A 6,680-nucleotide genomic window follows, 5' to 3' on the forward strand; every position below is an offset into this window, starting at 1 on the left:
TCTGGCTCCTTGTTTATCCACAAAGGAATTAATAGAACCCTGGAAAGGGCACTGCACAGTGACGTCACCTGGTCTCTCTTCTTGGGGACTGCCGCTATCAACCCTGGGCCTAGTGCCTTGTCTGTCTGCACAAAAAATTATTATTCATGATTCTTCTGCACATTTTCTGTAACTAAGGAAACCTGAAATTCTTTAAATCTGTAGGAAGTTTACTTCGTTATTCCAAATGGGGGCAGTTGGTCTGGGGAAAGAAATCTAGCTAGTGGCTACATCGTTTGTCAGTGTTAAATTGTCCACTGAATGCCATTTCTGCTGCCGCAGATGGCCCATCCAAAGATTTATAGGTTTTTCATTTAAATTTCTACATTTCCAAGAGCAATATTGCTTAGTTTACAATTCCTGCAGGGGGCCACCTTGTCTGCAAAGCAGACTTAAAGTGTATTCTGGCAGGGAAAGAAACTAAGCAAAACAGTAAAGCAAGCCGAGAAAGGGAAGAAGCCCCTATATCTTTCATCAGTTGATTTCTTTCCCTTTTCTTTCCTGCATTGTGTATTTAAAGTGAAGACGTTTGTATTTTTTAAAAATATAATCTATAAATCTTTAGAAACTGCAGTTGCATTGGAAAGGCAGCATTTTGCAAATATCGGAAATTCCAGACCCCTTGGTAGACTACAGTATTTATTTTCTGAAAGTTCTGCAAAACTGCCTTGCTGGGACACCCCAGTGGTATTTCACCTGCTCACCTGCACTGCCAGTTCTCCGTGCGCACCCTTCTGTAAGAATTGGAGCCCAGGACAAACCATGGCATTGACTTTACATGTCCAAAGGCTCTTTCTGTCAAATGTTAGCGGAGCTTTAGGGAGGTGGTGTCTCTGCAAAGGCTGTTGAGAGATGGCCTCAATTGCCTCTCTGCATGGCAGGTTAGCTTTGTGGCGCTCTTAGTAACCAACCATGCCTTGATTACAATCTTGTGTACCGTCAAACTCCTGTCTAGAACTTGCTTGGGTATAACCGGGAGCAGGAATACATCCTGCATCTTTAGCCTTTCTCAGAATTTCTCCTCTGTTGCCAAGGTAGATTTAGCCATTACCTTTAAGTATCCTCTTCTCTCCCCCCGCCCCCAGTACACCAGTGAAGGATTCAAATCCTTCATATCTTCCCTTCTAGCCACACCTCTTTGCACCCAGCACAGCGGGCGAATGCACAGCACATGAGCTTCTGGGGAACTGTGACCTTGCTGCCGCAGCGATGGCTTTATCTCAGCCAAAAGTCTTTTTGGATGAGGAACCTAACCACCAAACACCTCTGGTGTGGGAGAGGTCTGAAGTGTCATTTTAAAAGTTGGCCAAGAGACGCTCTGGGCTTTTCGAAAAGGAAATAGACTATGCCGCTGAGCATCTTTGTCCTTCTTGGGTGCTTTTTCCTGCCTGTTTTATCTTTTTTGAGGGGTTGTTCTCGACCCTTTCTGTGATGGGGCAGCCTCACCACCTGTGCCAGAAAAATGCTGTGACCCTTGATTATGCACTGGCTGACAGGGCCTTGGGAGCTGCCTCCCAGGAGATGGTCTCTGCTCAGAAACACGCGTTGCCAAGTTTTACGCAGAAAGCTGAGATGAGGCCACATCCTTTGCTGGGCGTAAGCTTAAAACAAAGCTCTGCTGTTGTCAGATGTCCAACTCATTCACTGCGTTAAATCGATCGTGGTGTGTGAGTTTGGTTCATGCCATAGGCAGGCTGAAGTGGAAATATGTACCTGTGCTGTCCTTTTAGGGAGCTGTGTTCATGGCTGCTCCCCCGTGTGTGTGTGCGTGGGGGGGGGGGTGATTCCTTGCATGAAGATAGCCAGCATTTCAGGAAGAGATCCAACCCTGCCTCTCAAATATACATACACATAATTAAAAACAACAACAACCAGTGGAGCCCTTACAACTCTTTAGAACTATTTGCAGTTATAATTTTGGAATTAAATGTGCCTTTCCTATATATATATATATATACACACACACACACACACACACACACACACACAAGGATTCTATGCTGCCAAGCCAAGGGCTGTCAGCCTTAAGAGACTTTGTCTAGCATTCTGTGCCTTGAAACAGCCTATTCTAGCTTTAATCTTGTCACAGTCTGATTGAAATCGGCAGCAGGAGTTCAGTAACTAATTTGTTTTCCCCCAACAACTGGTGATAGGATGTGCTATTTTTCTTCTTTGCATGCTTTGCCATGGAAGAGGGGGAAGTGGAGTTTCTGTCTGATTGCCGCTCGCTCATGCTAATGTTCAGTAAATGTGGGTTTTTTTGCTTGTAATTCTCTTCCGTAGTAACATGGCTGCCTCTCTGATCCTCTCCCAGGAAGGGAGACCACGAGGGTAGTAATCTTAAGTCTTTTTTGGTGCTTACAGCACAATTCTGCAGACACTTAAGCCAACCTGTAACACTGGCAATAAAATAATTCTTGTATATCGGTGTAAAAGTCTTGTTTTATCTTGTAATAATGTATGTGCTTTTTTTTTAAAAAAGGAAAAAAATCCAATTACTGATGTAATGATGTCTGAAACACTTTTTAAAAGTGCTATTTTTGTACAAAGATTAAAGTAGTTTGGCTCCTTTGTATACTGATTACAATTTTTTAAAATGAAAGGAATAAAACAATTATCTACAGAGTTTGTATTAAGCTGGTTGGCCCCATGGGATTGTATCTGCGTGTGTGGTTTTTCTTTCCCCTCTGCTGCTTTTTGTGGTGTGCTCTTTTGGAGCTGATGAGTGTCCTCAATCAGTAATTTATCTTTTGTTTCTTCGATTAATATGGTAGTTTCATGTATTCTAGTAAACGTCCAATGCAGTTAACAGTAAGATTTTTTGGGAGTCCTGGGGGGGAAACATCAACAATATTTCAGTCATGAGATTTGTTGAAATTTACCATCACGCCACAGAAAATGGTAACATCTGGACACCTACTGGAAAGTTCATTTATCTTTGAGCTTTGCTAATAGGGCAGAATTTTCTGATGTTCTGTCTATGCCTCTCCAGTACATGTTAGCAGTCTCTGATTTTACTGACGACATACATCGTATATAATCAGTCATACATCTGCTTTTGCGAGTAACAAGTTTTTTGTGTGAAGAGGTAAGCAGAACTGAGTGTATTCTGCCTGAAAATAGTTCAAGTTCTGCAATTGCTGGGAAAAACTTAAAAGAGGCATGCTTTCATAATTCCTTGTTTTGTAAAGGTCTGCTCCTTCGAGACCAGACAGGATCCAGCTGGGATACACATCCTGTGCTCTGGACTTGTAAGTTCCAATAGAAAGGAAGTCTTCCCTTTTCGTGCTGTTCCTTGTCGCTGGTTCACGAGTGAGAATGAGAAACTGCATTGGCCCCTGCTGCAGGCTGGCTTTCCAGGTTCAGTTTAGAAGGGTACCCAACTCAAATCTGCTTTTACAATTTTTTTAATAACGCAAGAGGGCAGTGTTGCTGAACTAGCATGCTTTTTCAGCAGTTGCAATTCAATTTCCTTTTTCCATAACCCCCCCAGCATTTCCTTGTATTCCCTCTCAATGCAACAGAAGTCTGCAAGCATGAAGTTTTTTTGGGGTGGGGGACGGATCGCTAGGTGTATGAGAAACATGGAGACATTTCGGATGCTGGGATATTGCAGCTCCTTGATGCATAACAATCTGGTGCAAAATTTCCTGTTGACAACATGATATTGAGAATACGTACCAGGAAGACACTTGTTCTGTCCCCCCACCACCACCAAAGGCCTGAAGATGGTGTGTAAAGGCACCCATAGTATGGTCATTCCTGTTCTCTTGTAGTATAATCTCTGGAAGGTTTAATCTCTAAGTATTCTTTACTAGAAAATGGGCTTTCATAGCAAGTCAAGGTTTAGTAGGAGTGGCAGTTTGGAGAGGACTTTAATTGCTTTGAGCCTGGTTATATATAGCAAGGGCTGGATACTTAGACTGTTGCCCGTTAGCAAGATTCTTACTGACCACATAAAGTTTGCTTGGTGCAAGGATTTCTAGATTGGGCCAGATGAACTTGTTTTGACCCAGCTAGCAAGTTATTAATGTACTTAGGCAAGGATTCAGTCAGAATCATTTAACTCATACTACTGACTTCGTCATTGTTAACCTGGATTCAAGTCTAGTAGCACCTCAGAGACCAACAGGATTTTTGGGATATAAGCTTGTCGAGATTCACCGTTTCTTCATCAGGTATGACAAAGGGAGCTTTGACTACCAAAGCTTATTCCTGGAAAATGTTGGTCTCTAAGGCAGGGGTGTCAAACATAAGGCCCGTGGGCTGGATCCTGCCCCTTGAGAGCTCTTATCTGGCTGGTGAGGCAGCCGCCACCACCACCACTCTTGATCTGGGCTAGTGAGGCATGGCCCAGCCCGACCAAGTGACATCATATCCGGCCCTCATAACAATTGAGTTCGAAACCCCTGCTCTAAGGTGTAACTAGACTCGAATCTACCTGTTCTACTGCAGACCAGCATGGCTACCCTTGAGAGATCTTGAGTGCACAGTCTTGCTTCACAAATTAAAAGTGCACGGTAGGCATTCTAGTATTTTTTTAAATGTCTGGAACAAAAATAAAGACTATACAAGTCTGAGCTCACTCCACTTTCACTTCAAACAAACGTCTACCTGAAATGTCCTAATCACAGAAGGATAAGGAAGGCCGGCACTGGGAATACCAAGTGGAGGACTCCTGAAGTGACAGAGCTGTACTCTAGATGTTATGATGCCATTGTCACCGGTCCCAAACAAGGAAGTAGTGTTCCTCATCTCACTAATGCCATCTGTGTCAATATGCAACACAATAATATTGGTGGTGCATGTTTAGGCTAATGTTTCTTGGTAATGTACAAGGAAAGAAATTTTGCAGAAATGGTTGCTCTCAGAGCTTACTGTTAAATGAGAATTTGAACCTATACCATCAAAGCAGGAATCTTGCCTTTTCACCAGCTAAACGCAAAATCCTTAGATGAGTACACACTGAGGTGGTATTCCAAACAAAATGTGGTTCCTCAGTTCTTCCACACTGATCTTTTCCGGTTGCACATTGTGATCTTCAGTGTATTCCATGCTCATTGCGCCCCTGTGTGGAAAAAGCTCTCAGACAGACCAAAGCAGAATGATGGTGCAAAGCAGAGGTTCTCCTTGGAACCAAGCTGAAGTCCCATGGTTGATCTTAAGCAAACTATACCTATTCAAGTATCAGGCTTGAATACAGGAGACCCAGGTTAAATTTTCTGTTGAGCAGGTAAGCTTTCTCGGGGACCACATCTCATGGATGTGGGAATATGAAGCTGCCTTAAAGCCAGCATGGTGTAATGGTTAAGAGCGGTGGACTCTTAATCTGGTGAACTGGGTTGGTTTCCCAGTCCTACACATGAAGCCAGCTGGGTAACTTTGGGCCAGTCACAGTTCTCTTAGAGCTCTCTCAGCCTCACCTACCTCACAAAGATGTCTGTTGTGGGGACAGGAAGGGAAGGAGATTGTAAACTGGTTTGATGCTCCTTAAAAGGTAGAGAAAATCGGCATATGAAAACCAACTCCTTAAAGGTAGCTAGACCAGATGGTCCACATATTTGGTGAACTACTAGGCCCTTCTGGAGATATGGTATTGGGCACTCCCACAAAATGGCTGCCATGGGGTAGGGAAACAACAGAATTGACCAGGAAAGGCTGGGTCCACTCACATAACATCGGGAGGCTTTACAAAATGTCAGGAGGTTTCAAGACAAACATGTTCTTATCACAGAGATGTCTGCTTCTGAATGGGAGCTCCCTCCAGCCACAAAGGGTGATGTCTCCTAGGCTCTTTTGAAGCACTTCTTGTTCCAGTGAGGTGGAGAAAAGCCAGGGTTGATTCTTTGCTTCCCGAAAGAAGCAAGTGGGCACCAGGAAACACATTGGAGATCATTGGTCTACTCCAACCAGCAGCAATTTCACAGGTTTTCAGACAAATCCCATAAGTGAAGATGTTGGAGGCTGCAGACTGAACCAAGGACCTTTTAGATTGTAATGCACTAAGCTGTGACACCACCACCACCCCAAATAAAATGAGATAACCTCATGTATACGACTCACGGTCTTTGGAAGAATAGGATACACATTTCCACTGATTATAGTTGTTCTGTCCTGAAAGACAGTTTCTTATAGAAGTACTACTACTGGAGGCAGGGACCCAAACCTTTTATTTCAGACCACATTCTTGGAAGCGCTTACATTTCTGAACAATCCCCCGATTCTACACCCTGAGTGGCTACAATTATAAACAAATGGGCCTATATGCAAACTATAAATGACAAAAGCAGAAATACCAAGGCTCAAAAAAGAAGCTGTGATAGTGCTGATCTCATTTCCTATCTTTTTTTTTTTAACGCAGTATAAGGTAAAAGCAAAATCTAAACAAAGGGTTTTTTATGTTTGCAAGTTAACCTTCGGTGTATCCAATGGCTTTCAAACCTTGCAGGGACTTTTCCTCCCGCTCATGAAATCTCTGCCACCCAAGCACCCGCCCAGCGAAACTTGAAAAGCTGTCCTTGGCCTATATATTTGCCACCTCAAGCTAAGACAGCTGAGATTACCTCCTTCGGTCCGGGGAATGATTGCGGCTGCCTTGTGGGAGGGTTGTTTTTTTGTTTTGTAGTATGGTGGGTTAGTTG

Source organism: Euleptes europaea, chromosome 1 (genome assembly GCF_029931775.1).
Source record: "Euleptes europaea isolate rEulEur1 chromosome 1, rEulEur1.hap1, whole genome shotgun sequence".
NCBI classification, from domain to species: Eukaryota; Metazoa; Chordata; class Lepidosauria; order Squamata; family Sphaerodactylidae; genus Euleptes; species Euleptes europaea.